Below are 17974 nucleotides of genomic sequence, written 5' to 3' on the forward strand. Positions count from 1 at the left end.
TGTGTGTGTGTGTGTGTGTGTGTGTGTGTGTGTGTGTGTGTGTGTGTATACCACGTCTTCTTAAGCCAGTTGTCTGTTGATGGGCACTTGGGTTTCTTCCATGTCTTGGCTACTGTAAATAGTACTGCTTTGAACATTGGGTTCATGTATCTTGTCAAAGTAGAGTTTTCCATTTTTCTGGATATATACCCAGGAGTAGAATTACTGGATCATATGTAAGCTCTATTTTTAGTTTTTTTAAGGAACGTCAATACTGTTTTCTACAGTGGCTGCACTAATTTACATTCCCACCAACAGAGTACAAGGGTTCCCTTTTTTTCCACATCGTCTGCAACATTTATTATTTGTAGACTTTTTGATAATAGCCATTGTGTCCAGTATGAAGTTGTCTATTTTAAAAAGTGACTAAACATATGAGAGCTTCTCCTCAAAATTGGATCAGGAAGCTTTAAAAATGATATCCCAAGAATTCTATCATTCACTGCTAGAAAAAAAATGGAATTCTTTGATGGAACTGCTGTTAGATTTACATTAAAAGTCAGAGAAACAGTCTGTCATACTTTATCTTATAATCTTAATGAAACAGACAGGGTGCTGGGTAACGCAATGAAAAGAAAAATTCTTTAACTTAACCATATAACTATTCATCATTTTTAGGTTTGTATGTGTTTCATTGTTTCCAAAATTAAAATATATACTCTAAGAAAATACACTCATTAAGATCTGGTGAAGATTAACAGGAAGACTGTGAAGGAAATTCTGAAAGAGAAGCATTCCCAAAATATTCTGAATAATAGACATATCTCTGGAATAACTGAAAAACTTCTCATGGTGACTATTTTGAAGAGGCCAACACGGGTTGGATACAGAAATAGTTTCATGCAGTTAGGGATTATGTATGTTTAATTTGTACTATTTCCCCCTAGAGCTCAGTAATTATTAGTTGAATAGATGAATAAATATAACCACTGAAAAACTGAAATAAGCTAATTTTCCAAATAGTTTTTGCTGGAAGAAAACAACCTGACATATAAGAAATTGTGATTTGTGAGACATGAATTATCTAAAGGTCTACATTTTTTGGATCATCTAATGATAAACTGTTTGCATAATAACTTTACTGATACATGGATAAGAGCATTTGTTTTAATCTGACAAGCTTGGAGTTACGCCATAGCTCTTTTACTTAGTTGTGTAACTTCTCATAGTTATATGACTCTTAACTTAGTTTCCTCAATAGACATTGGTCTGTTACTCCTTTTGCTTTTTTCCATGCAAATAGAAAGGTAAGGAATGTATTGAAGTTTAAAGATATTATTACAGTAAAATCACCCACCATTTCATGAAGAAAAAATTTAAAAGACAGTGTTATTCATGAGTCTCCCTTAAATTAATTATCTCAAAATTGTTGTATTTCTTCTACAGATTTCTAGTCTTTGCAGGAAAAAAATTAAAAATAACATCTTTGGCCACTGTTGCATATTTTTTACATATCCAATGAATAATCATACATAGGATATCTTTTGGCATAGTTTAGTTTAAAAATTCCTGTCAGACTACCCAAAGTTCACATTCTTATGGAAAAAAAAAATCAATGTCTAATGGAAACAAAATTTAAATGCAACTTTCTATTTTAAATGCCTAAAATATACTTAACTACATATACAGATTTATAATGCAATAATCTTAGGCAACCTTTACAAAATTTAAAACTTAAAAAGTGATGCTAAATATGTATTTGCATGCATTTAGAGTTCCTTTTCTATTATAAGCAAAAAAAAAAAGAAGTGATAGTACATTAATAATATCACAAGTAAAATAATTTACATTCTCTTATCTCACTTTGTTTCTCCCACCTCCTGCTCCTGTCTGGGATGGCTATAGGAAAATATTGGGTGGGGTTGCAGTTAACATTGAAGTTTCCACAATAACACGTAAGTCTTGGGGGAAAATGTATATCTCTTCTTCAATAGGCCATAAGCTCTACTTGGAGAATGACATTATCTTACCAATCTCACATTCTCAATGTTTAAATTTGTCTGTCAAATAAATGAACTGAAGTATGACAGAATAATATTGTATAATAACTACAAGTATTTTACATTATTACACGTTTGGTTGTTTTTTTGTTTTTTGCCTTTTACCCCAAGTCCCTATATTTACTGAGTCAGAGGCATATCTTTCTTATATAGCTGCTGCATATAGCCAAAAGATATAAATTCAGTTTCTGAGTGGATTTGTAAAAACCTAGTATATGAGACAATTTGAAAGCCAAATTAATTTCAAAATTTTCAAGATCCAACTTTTCTGAAAGAGAAATTTTTTAGGAATGCCAAAAGCTTGCTGAAGAGCTTAGCCCGTAAAAGTATGCCATAAACAAAGATTTAAATGTGTAATTGACTATTGCCAAAAGTGTATTACTGTTACCACGAAGCAGGAATGTCCAGGGAGGATGTGAAGTAGTGGGTGATAAATTTTTCATATTCTACTGGTCACATGGGCAGTAGGATAATCAGAATCAATTAACTGCACAGTCCCTGCCAAGTTATCACCATCCACTCCTGGGAGAGTAAAGTTGGCAACAAGCTATCATATTGCTCTTCACCTGTACCTAGGAGTTGCGTTAGCTGTCCTCATCACTAACTGATAAGGGCCTCCTGTCTACAACGGAGTAACAGGTGAGAGCAGGGGTCAAGAAAATACTGCCCATGAATCTAATACAACCCACGGTCTGATTTTGTAAATAAAATTTTATTGGAACATAGTCATGCCCACACATTTACATATCTCCTATGGTTAATTTTGTGCTGCAACAACTGAATCACTTTGTATGGATTGCAAAGCCTAAAATATTTACTATTGAAAAAATTTGACAACCACTGTTCCAGAGATTAAATCTGAATTGAAGATGCAGAGTGCCCCAGATCACTCCATCTATGTTTCATTTGCACGGCACTAATTTTTTTATTACATGGTGTGACAAGATAGACATCTCCCCATTCAAAAAGGAGATTATTTAGTAAGTAACTATGAGATTATGAGTAATTATGAGATTAATTGCTAAGAATGAAAAAGTTTTACATAGAAACAGGGAGATGGAGGGGTAGTAGTTGAGAGGGGAACAAAAGCAAAAGATAAATGTAGAATATATATCAGGAAACAGAATAGAATAAAACACAAAATACTAAAAGATACAATAGCAGACTTTTGCTAAGACTTGTATTATTTAATAATAATAATAATGTAGAACGGTCAACACTGAGAAATTACTAGTATGGAGATTCCTAGGGATTTCAAGCAGAAGTAGAAAGGAGAAATAAGCCCAGGATATTCAATCACCTCTATAAAAACTAAGAGAAAAAAATACTTGATCTTCAGTTTTTATACTCAAGTACTTTGTATTCCAATTATAAATGTCGCAAATATTCTCATCCATAAAAGATCTGATGAGCCCTAATGGGGAGAAAGGGACAGGCTACATGATCATGAAATTTAGCCAATCGAGACTGAGACCCATGTTAAACAACAGAAGTGAACATTAATTTAAACAAGGAAATAAGGTTCAAAATCTATAAGAATTATGTTGAGGAGAAAAATATAAATTAAAATTCAAAAATAACCTAACAAAATCAGGAATTTAAATGGGAGAAAGAAAGGTATGAGAACGTTCTCATCTTTCATTGCAGAAAGATGAGGATTAAACTGTAATGAGGATTAAATTGATAGTATCAATTTAGGATATTGTCTAAATATGAAACTCATAGTCCAAAAAAGGATAATGACCCCACTTCTTCATGTTTTTGTATAATCCTTCTTATTTACTTTTAATGAGATCTTGTAGGAATTAATATTTATTGCTGTGAAAAGATATGTGTTGGTGCCAAACATTAACTTATTTATTTATTTATTTATTTTTTTGGCTGCATTGGGTCTTCATTGCTGCGTGCGGGCTTTCTCTAGTCATGGCGAGCAGGGGCTACTCTTTGTTGCAGTGCACTGGCTTCTCAATGCGGTGGCTTCTCTTGTTGCGGAGCATGGGCTCTAGGTGCGTGGGCTTCAATAGTTGTGGCACGTGGGCTCAGTAGTTGTGGTTCGCAGGCTGTAGAGCGCAGGCTCAGTAGTTGTGGCCCACGGACTTAGTTGCTCCGCGGCACGTGGGATCTTACCGGACTAGAGCTCGAACCCATGTCCCCTGCATTGGCAGGTGGATTCTTAATCACTGTGCCACCAGGGAAGGCCATGGTGCCAAACATTTATATCTAGGTTCTAGAGACAGACTGAGTTCAAATCCAAACTCTATCACTTATGATTTTATGACCGTGGCTAAATTACTTAGTTATCTAATAATAAAGTGCTTGGATAAACGCAAACACATTGAGAGTACTCAATATATGTTTTCTTTTTACTATGATTATCGCCCTCTTATATTTGTATTATATTACAACTTCATTCAATTAAGGATAATGTGAGTCCAGAGCCAATGCTACATGTTTCAGGTGTCTTAACACCACTTTTTTATAAAACCAGTTTTCTATCTCTGCATAATAAAATACCTCAAAATTTAATAGCTTAGCAAACAAAAACTGTATTTGCTCATGATTTTGTGGATTAGCAATTTGAGCTACGCTTAAATGGTCAGTTGTTTTGCTTCTCTTGACTTGGGTCACTTCTGCTCTGCAGTCACCTGTCAACTCGAGTGGAGGAGGATGGCCTAAGAGGGTCTCAAATCACATTCTGGCAGGGACAGCCTATCAGCCAGAGCACTTTGGTCCTCCTACACATAGTCTCTCCAAAATGCTAGCTCCAGCTTGTTCACATTATAAGCTTAGAGTTCCAACTCTAGCCCAAAGGGGTAAGCCCAACACACAAGTGCTAGTAAAGCCTGTTTGTGTCACATTTGCTGATGTCTCACTGACCAAAGCAAATCACACAGCTAAGTCCAGATGACCCAATAGTAAATAAACTCCATGTTTTGATGGAAGGAACAACAAAGTCAATTTGCTAAAGGTATGAGTAGAGGGAAGAGAGAAATACTGCCACCATTTTTGAGAATAATCTGCATTTGTCCAGTTAGATTTCCTCTCCCTGGATTTTGAACCTTGAGGAGAAGAACAAAGAGATCAAAAAGTTGGCATCTCATTTAATTCCAAAGGGATTATGCCCAGGCTGTAACTACTACCATAGTCATGGATCCTGGATCCAGTTTTCAGAACTGTTTTCATTCTTGCCCTTTTCCATCTTATTGCCAAGCACCCCATTGTTTCTTTGAGTCCTTGCAACCCTGCCAATATTTCTTTTTTTTTTCCTCATAGCCAGCATCAGTTTCTGCAGCTTGCAAAGAATCTTATTATACACCTATTATAAATGTAAACCTATTATAAATATAAAACAATTGGTGTCTTCCCATTTATCTATTCTATATAAGGAGTTACATACATTAAAAATGTTGAAAATGTTACATTATTTAAATTTGGACTTATCTTTATATTTTTCTCATTCTCCCATTTTTGTATTGCTTTAATATCTTCATGAGTAACTTTCCAGAAAAAAAAATCTATTTTAAACACTTAAAGCTAGATTCAAAACCTTTTAAAATCAACATAATAAAATTTTAACTTGTGGTTCTCAAGCCTAACCATTTTTAATGTGTTTTTCCTTTCTTAAGATTGTTTCATTGCCTCTCCACATAAATTTTGAAATCAGCTTGTCAGTTTCTACCCAAAATAAAACAGTCTGCTGGAATTTTGAATGGGATTACATTGATTCTATAGACCCATTTGTGGAGCACTCACATCTTAAAAAATTGAGTTTTCCAGTCTATGAACTTGGTATATCTTTCCATTTATTTGTATCTGCTTTAATTTCTCTCCAGAAAAAAGTGATTTTTTTAAATACAAGCTATATACCCTGCAACAATGCTAAATCAAGTTGTTATTTTTAAAGTTTCCTTAGGATTTTTATATAGACAATATGTCATTGGTAAATAAAGATAGTTTAGCTTTCTCTAATTGTTTGCCTTTAATTTCTTTTTCTTGAGTTATTTTCTGGCTAGGACATCCACCAAAATTTTGAACAGAAGTGTTAAGAGCAGATTTCTTCATCTATGCCCCAATGTTAGTGGGGAAGTACTCAATATTTTACTGTTAGGTACAATGTTAGTTATGGATTTTTTCATCAGGTCCTTTTATCTGTTTAGAAGTTTCTTTTATTCCTAGTTCAGTGATTTTTTTTTTTTGAATCATGAATACCTGTTGAATTTTGTCACATAATTTCCTGCTTTTATTAAGATAATCACATAACTTCTTAATCTGTTAATATAGAGTATTATATTGATTGATTGATTTTGTATCTTTTATTATGGGATAAACCCCACTTACTCTAGATGTATTACCCTTTTAATATATCACTGAATTTATTTGCTAATATTTTGGTAAGGATTTTTTTCAACTATATTCATGGGAACATGGATCTGTAAAATTTTTTTTCTTATATTTTACTTCTCTGGTTTTGGTGGACTCCTTAATAGAGTTCTGAAATGGCCTCTCTTTTATTTTCTGAGAGACTATATGTAGGATTGGTTTTATTTCTTCCTAAAATGTTTGGCAGCATTCACCAATAAAGCCATCTGGGCCTGGAGTTTTCTTTTATGGAATATCTTCAATTAAAAATTCATTTTATTTTATTGATATACAGCTACTTAGGTTTTCTTTTTCTTGCTGTGTTAGTTTTGGTAAGTTGTGCTTTTCAAGGAATTTATATCATCTAAATTGTCAAATTTATTGGCACAAAGTGATTCATAATAGTCCCTAGTGTTTTTTAACACCTGCAGGAATTTTAGTCTTATCTCATTTTTTATCCCTGCTATTGGTAATAGGTGTTTTCTCTGCTTTTGTCTTGATTATTCTTGCTAAAAATTTCACTATAGAGTTAACTCAAAATAGAAATAATTCACTATAGAATTAAGAGTTCTTACTCCATCTTTCCAGACTTTTAAACTACTATCGTTACAACATCTTTTGAAATTATGTTATATTAGACATTAATAAATGTTTCCAGTGAAAATATGCAAAACCGTAAAATAGCAGGCAGGCACTTGCATCTTAGATATGAGAGATGACTCAAACAGACATGCCTGTGCTGGCTAATTACTAGCATTTTCCACAATCTTAATATTCTATAATAAAGAACTAGAACAACAGTAAATTATCTCCCTGACTTGGACAAATCCAAATTTTACTGAATAAAGTTTTCTTTAAATATGAACCAATTCTGAACATTGAATCTGAAATTCATTGTGAATTCAAATGAAATATATTTTTTCATATTCTAATGTATAAGGTAAAAAGTAAAGACTATTTGAACGAAAATAAAATGTTGAACCATATTGAAATACCCAAGAAAAAAAAGGCACATGTTAAGAAGTTTGTAGATATGAAATAATCGCCATAGAAAAAGACAAAATTTGGTAACATAATGAAATAATGATTTTAACAAATAATACAAAAGATTTTCAACCATATAGAATACCACCTAAGCATTTATTTTGCAAATTATATCTCTTTATATAAAATGTCTGCATTAAGCAAAAAGATAACAAAAAAAAATCACAGAATCAATCAAAAGGAGGAGAACATTTTTACAAGTGAAATACAAAGTCACAACTTACACTTGGTAACATACGTTTTGCCCTAAAATGTGGACTATAACACATCTATCAGAATGGCTAAAATAAATAGATAAATAAATAAATAATGACACCAAAAGTTGGTGAGGATGTGAAGAAACTAGATCAATCATATATTGCTGATAGAAATGTAAAATAGTATAGCCACTCTAAAAAATAGTTGGCAGTTACTTTTAACACTAATAATAGAGTTACCATTGTGACCATCATTTTGCACTCTTAGGCATATATCCCAGAGAAATAAAAACTTATTTTCAAGCAGAAACTTGTACATAAATGTTCATAAAAGCTTTATTCATAATAGCCCCAAACTGAGAACTACCCAAACGTCCTTCAATGGGTGAATGGTTAAACAAACCGGAGTATGTCCATATCATGCAATATCAGCCATAAAAAGGAAAGAACCATTGATACATGCAACAACCTGGATAAACTTTAAGGGAATGATGCTAAATGGGGGAGAGAAAGCCAGTTTGAAAAGGATACATATTTCATGATTCCATTTATATTACATTTGTGAAATTAGATAATGACATAGATGAACCACAGAACAGTGGTTGCTAGGAGTTATGGTACAGAAGGACAGGTGGGTGTGCTATAAAAAGGTAGCACAGGAGAATCTTGTGAGATGGTTACCATTTAGTATCTTCATTGTGATAAGGGTTGCATGAGGCTATACATGTGATAAAATTGCAAAGAACAATACATACATACACACACATACAGAAAAAATGACTGCATAATCTGGAAAAGCTCTATGAATTGTACCAATATCAATATGCTGGTTTTGATATTGTACTGTATTTTTATATAAGATTATAAAGTGGGGGAGGCTAAGTGAAGGTTACACAGGACCTCCCTTTGCACCTTCTTGTGAGCTTGCAATTATTTCAAAGTTAATTATAATTATACAGCAATTCCCAGAAATTGAAATGTATTTTTGTTGACTTATATAAACCAAGGACAGATCTTAAATTTTATTTAACTAAGTCTTTCAAAAGGCCTTTTAAACATTTTGAAAATATACAAAAAGTCTTTTAAACATTTAAAATTTTATTGAGAACACCTCAGATTTAGGCACTGTATTCATTTCCTGAGGGTTCTGTAACAAATTCAGATTTAGTGGCTTGAAGCAACAGAAATCTAATCTTTCAAAGCTCTGGAAGCCAGAGATTTGAAATCTGTTTCAGTGAACCAAAATCAAGGTGTTGTCAGGTCTGAAGTCCCTCAGGAGGCCCTAGGGGAAAGTCTGTTCTTCGCCTCTTCTAGCTTCTGGGGCTGCCGGTGTTCCTTCACTCAGCCACATCACTCCAGTCCATACCTCCATAGTCACATTGCCTCCTCCTCTTCTATGTGTGTCTAATCTCCTCTGCCTCTTTCATATAAGGGCATCTGAGATGGCATGGCATATAGGGCCCATCTGGACATTCTAGGATAACCTCTTCATCTGAAGATAATTTCTGCAACAAGTCTTTTTCCAACTAAGGTAACAGTCACAAGTGCCAGGAATTAAGAAGTAGACAAATCTTCAGGAGCTATTATTAGCCTCCTGCAGGCACATTCTATTGTATTACACTTATTTATGTATTTGTATTATCATGCCTTATGGAAAAAATGAATTTGAAAGCATTCAACATGCTTCATTGTCATCATCATACAATGTCAAGTATGATCTCTCTCAGATGTTTCCTATAATAGATAGCAAACACAAATGTTAACAATTCTTCCCAATGCTGTATTATCCCTGTTACTCATCTCATTAATAAGATGGAGTCTATTTCCCCTTCTTTTAATTCTGGGCTGGCCTTGAACTTCTTTGACCATTAGAATGCAGAAGTGACACTATGCAAATGTCACTAGGCCTCAGGAAGCCTGGCAGTTTCTGCTTTGACTCTTTTGGAAGCCAGACACAATATAAAATATGTCCACCTGCCCTGTTAGAAATCCCACATGGAAAGTGAGAGAGACACTCTATCAGCCACCAATTGTACCAGCCATCTGAGCTAAACCCACAGGAACAAGAACAAAGATGTTGACATTCTAGCCCCAGTTGAATAGCCAGCTAATATCAACTAGAAATATCAACTAGAACAGATGAAGCACCTAGCTGAGCCCAACCAACACAGAGGATAATGAAAAATAATAAATCATTATTGTTTAAAGTCACTACAATCCCAGGAAGGTAACAGAGGGTGAATGCTTCAATATAACATTGTTTCAAACCTACTAAAAACAAAAAACAAAAAATGGATAGTTTGTTATGTAGCATATGTACTAACTGCCTAATGGGGGAGAGAAATTGAATAGTCACTGAATTTAACTGAAAGTAAAAATAGTTAATTAAATTTGAAATATTGTCCAAGGAACCATTCACAGTGGGGCTAGACCTGTGTAAAAAAAGGTGTGGTTTAGGTTTCTAAATCCATGCAGTGATTCTCTTGTAACCACAAGATAAATATTAGCCTTGAAAGACATGTTTAGTTACCCTAATGTAAAGCTCCATAAGGTCGATTTTATGCTTTTGTATATCATTTTATATATCAGAAATGAAACAAGGATTATAAGAAAACCTGCAGACATCAAAATGACCATAAAGAAATACTAGCAAAAACTCTACACACGTAAATTTTGACAACTTAGTTGAAATAGGCTAATTCCTTGAAAAACACAAACTACCACAATTTACCCAACATAAAACAGGTCATTTAATATCCATATAACTATTTAGAAACATGAATGCATTATTTTAAAACTCTCACAAAAGAAATCTCCAGGCCCAGATGGTTTCACTGGAGAATCCCACCTAACATTTAAGAAACAATTAACACCAACTCTGCACAATCTCTTCCAGACAATAGAAGATGATAGAACACTTCGCAGTTCATTTTATTAAGTCAGTATTACTCTGAATCCAAAACCATACAAAGATAGTACCAGAATAAAACAAACAAAAAACTATATATCTATATCTTTTGTGAATAAAGACAAAAACTTCCTTAACACAATATTAGAAAACAGAATTCAGTGCTATATAATAAGAATTGTACCCCATGACCAAGTGGGTCTTATTCTAGGTACACAGGCTTGTTCAATATTCAAAAACGAATAATGTAATATTTTCCCTGAAGCTCAGGAACAAGACAAGAATATCTATTCACATTCAGTGTAGTACTGGAAGTTCTAGCTAGTGCAGTAAGGCAAGAAAAGGAAATATAAGGCATATAGATTGGAAAGGAAGAAAGAAAATTTTCCATATGTGCAGACATCCTGATTGTCTATATTGGAAATACCAAGGAATCTACAAAATATGAACAGTACTTTTATATTGAATACTTCAACTGATGAAAGAAATCTAAGAAGATCTAAATATATGGACAGACATACCATGTTCACGGACTGAAAGACTCAACATAGTAAATATGTCAATTCTCCCTAAATTGGTATACAGGTTTAAGGCAATTCCTATAAAATCCCAGCAAAAATTTTTGTAGATATAGATTATTCTAAATTTATATAAAATGTCAAAAAACTAAGATAGCTACAACAATTTCAAAATGGAAGAATGAAGTAGGAGGAATCTTTCTACCTTATTTGAAGACTTATATAGCTACAGTGATAAAGACTGTGTGAGGTTGACAGAAGGACAGACAAATAGATCAATGAAACAGAAGAGAGTACCCATAAGTAGGTCCACACAAATACATCCAACTGATTTTTGACAAAGGTGCAAAAGCAATTTCAGTAGAGAAAGGATAGCCCTTTCAACAAATAGCTCTGGAACAATTGGGCATTCCCAAGCAAATATAGCCTGGACCTAAATTTCATACCTTATACAAAAACAACTCAAAATGAATCACGGACTTAAATGTAAAACATCAAACTATAAACCTTTAAAAAAGAAATCATCAGAAAAAATTTTGAGATCTAGAGCTAAGCAAAGAATTCTTAGACATGAAACCAAAAGCAGAATCCATCAAAGCAAAAATTGGTAAAATGGACTTCAAAATTTAAAAATTTGCTCTGTGAAAGAACCTATTAAGTGGATGAAAAAAATAAGCTAAAGACTGGGAAAAACATTTGCAGACCACAACCCCAAGAAAAAAAAACAGTATTTAGGATCTATAAGAACTCATAAACATCATCAATTAAAAATAATTTAGAAAATGGACAAAGGACATAAAAGGACATTTCACTGAATATGATGTCTGGATGGCAAATGAGCACATGAAATGAGGTCTGACATTATCAGCCATTAGCAATGGTAACTAAAACTACAATGCGATGTCACTACATACTTATTGGGATGGCTAAAATAGAAAGACAACCAAATTCTGGCAAGGATATGGAGAAAACTGGATCATTCATACATTGCTGGTGAGAATGTAAAATGGTACAGCTCTCCAGAAAACAAAACATGCAACTACCATATAATCCAGCAATTGCCCTCCTGGGCATTTATGCTGTAGAAATGAAAATTTAGCTTCCATAAAACCTGTAAACAAGTTTCTATAGCAGCTTTATTCATAACAACCCTAAACTGGAAAGAACTCAGGTGTCATTCGATGGGTGAATGGTTAAACAGACTCTGGTAAATCCATACCATGGAGTACTACTCAGAAATAAAAACAAACCACTAATACACACAACAGCTTAGATTAATCTATAGACAATTATGCTGAGTGGAAAAAGCCAATTCCAAAAGGTTGCACATTATATGATTCTACTGACATAACATTCTTGAAAAGACAAAACAACAAACATGAATAATAGGTTAGTGGTCACCACGATTTAAGGAGAGGTTGGGGACAGGACTGAAGTGGTTGTGCTTATGAAAGGGCCACACAGGGATCCTTATAGTGATGGAACTCTGTAACTTTGCTTTATCAATGTCAATATTCTGATTATGATGTCATAGTATAGATTTGCAAAAGGTTTCACTTGCCGAAAACTGCATAGAGGGCATGCAAGAACTCTCTGTGTTATTTCTTATAATTATATATTATCTTATATAATTATTTCTTAACAACTTCATATGAATCTATAACCATCTCAAATTTTTTTTAAAAAAAACCTTAGTCAACTCACTAAAAAAATGTGCATTTTTATGCTGATATAACCAGTTAATTTTAGTGAATCCACTAAATCTCATCTGCTGCTCTAATACAATTTTATTACTAAGAATATTCAATGTAGGATACTTTCCTATAAATTCAGAAACTACAAAAATCATGGACCCAAAAGATCCATTGACTTTTTTTTTTTTTTCGGTACGTGGGCCTCTCACTGTTGTGGCCTCTCCCGTTGCGGAGCACAGGCTCTGTACGCGCAGGCTCAGTGGCCATGGCTCACGGGCCCAGCCGCTCCGCGGCATGTGGGATCTTCCCAGACCGGGGCACGAACCCGTGTCCCCTACCTTGGCAGGCGGACTCTCAACCACTGCGCCACCAGGGAAGCCCCTCCATTGACTTTTATACCTTACTCATTTGATGGCATCTGATGCCTGGCTACTGTTCTCCCAAGAGTACTTTTTATATACTACTGTTTTCACTTTAGAATATGTTTAAATTTATATTTAGAATAAATAATACAGTAATATGGTGGGTATAGAGTGAAAAATATCTTCCCACTCTTTTTCCCCAGCACATCTAATCCCACCCCTATCTCTCTATAAGTCACCAAAGTCCTCCACAGATATTTAGTATATATTCAAGCTAATATGTATGTTCAGGCTAACATGTGTTTTCTTTCCACCTTCCCAGCCTTTTTCTTTTTACACCACTGTTACTATATACTATATGATACATAATTCTGCATCTTGGTTTTTCACTTTAAAAATCTTTAAAACCTTTTGCTCTCAATACAATAGTTTATTGTGTTTTTTTAAATGATCGTATGGGTATGTCATACATTACTGTGTTTTTTAAAATGATTGTATGAGTATGTCATATATCAGTCATTTCTGACACTTTGCTTCAGTGTTCAAGCAACTCACTTTGTATATCTGACATTTACATATCTGTAGAATAAATTCCTAGAAGCGGAACTGCTTGATCAAAAGTTATGTGCTTTTATAATTTTGGTAAATATTGACAAATGACCCTTTATCAAAGCTGTCTCAATTTGTACTACCACAAGCAAAGTATGAAAGTGCCTGGTTCCCTCTGCCTTCTTCAATACAGTGAGCAATATATTTTTTTAACATCTTTATTGGAGTATAATTGCTTTACAATGTCGTGTTAGTTGCTGCTACATAACAAAGTGAACCAGCTATATGTATACATATATCCCTATATCCCTTCTCTCTTGCATCTCCCTCCCACCCTCCCTATTCCACCCCTCTAGGTGGACACAAAGCACTGAACTGATCTCCCTGTGCTATGCAGCTGCTTCCCACTAGCTATCTATTTTACATTTGGTAATGTATATATGTCCATGCCACTCTCTCACTTCCTCCCAGCTTACCCTTCCCTCTCCCCGTCCTCAAGTCCATTCTCTACGTCGTCTGCGTCTTTATCAGTGAGTAATATTTTTGGTCTTTGCCAATCTGATAGGTGAAAAAGCTCCCAGGTTAAGCATTCTGTTCAAAGATAACAATCAATTAATCTTATGTGAAAGGATACCTTAGCGCGTCAATCACAAGGAAATAAACTGAACTTCGAGACTGGAAACAGCTCTCTCCTATATCAAGTGGTACCGTGCATTTAATACCACCCTGTAGCCCAGTCTCTAGGGCTTGCTGTTCACCAAGAAATATGAGACAATCATTACTGGTCAAAGTTAATGTATAAGCAGATAAATTTGTTTATTAAAAAAATTATTTACTCAATATATCCAGAAGAGTAGTTAGGACTTGTTTTAAGTTATAGGGCAAACTGGAAATAAATCTAAAGATGCCTGCTATGTAACCTTGAATGTTTTCACGCATCAGACTACACCCATGGATTTTTGTTAATAATGCAATCTGCTCAGAATCTATTGTAAAATAGACTCTGCATAGGAATATATTATTACAGCCAATCATGCATATGTATGCAGTAATAAAGGGGTTAACACACTCTCCAAAGGAAGTTGAGATGTAAATTGAGAAGTAAAAGCTTTCCGTGCTTTTGATCACCAACAGTCTCTTTCAGGTCTATCATTCTAAGTCAGTGATTTTTTAATTACCTGGATAATAACCCCAGAGTTCAAAGGAATGCAAAATTTTTACCAATTAAAACAAAAGTTTTGTCATGACAGGACAAGCATATTTTCTAACATGTACAAAATAAAATTTGAACTGTGATCACTGGGTAAACTAACGCTTATCAAGTTTAGGCTTTAGTAATTATTCTAACTTATTTTAAAATTTCAACTACTGACAACTAAGCATCTCACCTGACTATTGGTATCTTAAACAGCTATGATCCAATTTAAAAATTCTTTACTATTTGCTATGGTTTGAATGTTTGTGTCCTCCCCCCATCCCATATATGTTGAAATTCTAACCCCAAAGTGATTGTATTAGAAGTTGAGGCTTTGGGGGGTTAATATGAGATGCTAGAGAACTAACTAGCCCCTTTGACCACGTGAGAACACAGTTAGAAAACACCCTCTATGAACCAGGAAGCAGGCTCCCACCAGACACGGAATCTGCTGGCACCTTGATCTTGGACCAGCCTCCAGAAGTGTGAGAAATACATTTCTGTTCATTATAAGCCACCCAGTTTATGTAATTTGAGATAGTATTTCTTATTTACTTTATTAATTGGATAACAGAGCACTTATTTCCTAAAAACATATGTGAACATCTTGCTTAACGCCATTAAAATACAATATCTTGAGTTACATATATTGGAATATAAAGTAATTCTTGAATCAAATATATAACGTGCAATCAGAAAAAGAAAACTTGTCAACAAATGATGACATTCTCTTCCTTTCACAACAACATTAATTCCTATCTTTCTGCAAAAAAAGAATATACTGAATTTTCTTTTCATTTGGAGGAAAATGGTCAATGAATTCAGTAATATATTGATAATATATTTTAAGCTAACAAATATACATGGATCGCTGGTCATGTAAGACACAAAGCCCACTCATTTTCGCAAAAATAAAATAGACAATTTTGATGGTTGAATACTCCGAATTTAATGAGAGAAATACACACACTCTTCGGTCCATCATCAAGTATTTATTAAATACCTACTACAAGTCAAATCCAATACTATGCGTTGAAGACAGAAGCAGGAGTGTATCTCAGCAGCATTCTTGCAGAACTGAGGCTGGGTGGGGTAAGGAGCTCTTCACGGGGTTGTTCGTCAGAGAATGATATTTCTTAAAGCAAACACATTGTTCCCTGTGTTTCGGGAAAGCAACCAGGCAATGACAGGTATAAAACAGCTTTAAAAACGGGGAGACGAGAAGCCCAAATGTAGCACAGAACGCAAACGCTTCGGTCCTCTTGTGTTTCTGGGCAGTGGACCAAACATACGGTGCAGACTGAGACTGGGTCTACCTTTAAGACCTGGAGGGGAAACGGCCGGCCTAGGGGAAACGGTCGCAGTTCATTTGCATAAGCACCCAAACACTGCTGACGTCACGGCGCCCGAGTGCGGACCCCGCCCCTTCTTACTCCACTGTTTCCCCGCTAGGGAAGAGAACGGAAAGCGGAAAGAAGAGCTCAGCACCGGAGAGCGCGAACCTGTGGGCTTCCCTCTCCGCGAACGAGCGGCAAACGCCGCTTTTCCGCTTAACGGAAATGCATTCCAGCCACTGCGGCCTCTGAGACCGGGTAGGTCATAACTGTCCCCAGGACAGCTCGAGCGTTTTTAATCCATTCGTATTTATAAGGCTCGTTACTGACTGAAACTCTACCCCTATACTCAAAACGGTCCTCTACCCAGGCCACGCACAAACGAGCCGAGTTCATGAAACGTAGAAACGGTCTCCCATCATCTCCTTAAAATCCCGGCGCCAACACCCTCACCACCACATCCTCAAATCCCTGGATGCGCAGAAACACACAGGCTGTGCTTTCTCCGAGAGCCGCGTGCCTTGTGCGGGAGAAAGGCCCACTTCAGGACCATTTAACGCAGGATACCTCAGGCAAAAGGGAACTGGGGTCACGTGAAAACACACCGCCTTGGGCAGTCGCCTTCGGCAGTTGCAAAAGCAACCAGAAGCGAACGAGGAATGAGGTAGGCTCTTCTCCCCGCCCCACCCTAACCTGTACGAGGATCAGCTTCCAACTCACCGAGAGCCCTGGAAGCGTCTCGCTCCGTCCCGACCCTGGCAACTTTCCGACTTGCCTCAGGCGGACCCCGCCCTTCGGCCAACCCTGACTGGACTTGGAAACGACTAGTCTTTCGGGGATGCTGTGGTCTCGGCAGGAAGGAAGAAGGATGGCGGCACGTTTCGGCCCATGTGCTACCCGTTACACACCGCTTCTAGGCCCCCCGATTGTGCACAGGTGCAGGACGCAGAGCCCGAAGGGTCGCCCGCTGAGCCCAGCTTCGCCCTCCTGGGGCTCTGGAGCCGCCCTACCTCCCCTCACCCCCGGACACAGCCTGAGCCCTTCCCGGGATCCATCCATCAATTCCGCTCCCTTCCCCGGCCCCGAGCTCCAGGGTGCCTCACGGTGAGCCCCACCCTACCTACACCGTGTCCTTAGCGGTAGAAGCGTGTCCTCACCGTCAGGGTGTCTTGGCCGGCGCCTCTTGCTGTGTCCACGTCCCGACAGTAGCAGCAGTGGCCAAGGGGTCGGGTCCAGGTGACTGACCGAGGCCGCGGGGAGCTGTCTGAAGAGAAGCAGCTGCTGAGGGCGGGCGGGCCCTGGGGCAGGGTGCAGGGGGTCTCTGCCCTGCGGGCTGGCAGGGGACTACTTCTGAGCGCCTGTGTGTCCGCCAGGCGAAGAGCACGAGATGCAGGCGCGCGGGTGCGTGCGCGCGCGGGTGTGTGTCAGTGTGTGAGTGAGGGTGTGACGGAGGCGCCCACGTGCCCGGCCCGCCAGAGCTGCGGCCGCCAACAGGCTGCGGGGGAGGGGAGGCTGCGGGCGCCTGGGGGACGTGAGCCAGGTCTCCAGGCCCGGCGCCGCACCTCCCCGCCCCGCCGCCACTTGACGCAGAGGCCGCTGCGGTTGCCTCGCTGCGTCCTCCCTGCTCTCCCGGCGGGGGACGGGAGGGACTCCGGGAAGCCGGCTTCAGAGCAAAACAAAACAAATCCCCCCGCGCCATCCCGTACTCCCCCAACCTACGCAACCGAAAGGATGGGCATCACTTGCCCGCCCCCACCACTGCCACCCCGCCTTTG

At 37.1% G+C, this 17974-nt stretch overlaps 1 protein-coding gene across 1 annotated transcript in view; it reads right to left on the minus strand.

The window, feature by feature from the left end:
• Positions 1-17613, minus strand: part of SLC6A15 (solute carrier family 6 member 15) — a 47493-nt gene extending 29880 nt beyond the window's left edge. The window contains exon 1 of the mRNA XM_029205567.1: positions 17357-17613. The gene's annotated coding sequence lies outside the window, so the exon portion shown is untranslated. The remainder of the gene's footprint in view (positions 1-17356) is intronic.
• Positions 17614-17974: the final 361 nt, after the last annotated feature.

This window comes from Monodon monoceros, unplaced genomic scaffold (assembly GCF_005190385.1).
Source record: "Monodon monoceros isolate NGI ecotype Baffin Bay Population unplaced genomic scaffold, NGI_Narwhal_1 Super_Scaffold_6, whole genome shotgun sequence".
In the NCBI taxonomy this organism is placed as follows: Eukaryota; Metazoa; Chordata; class Mammalia; order Artiodactyla; family Monodontidae; genus Monodon; species Monodon monoceros.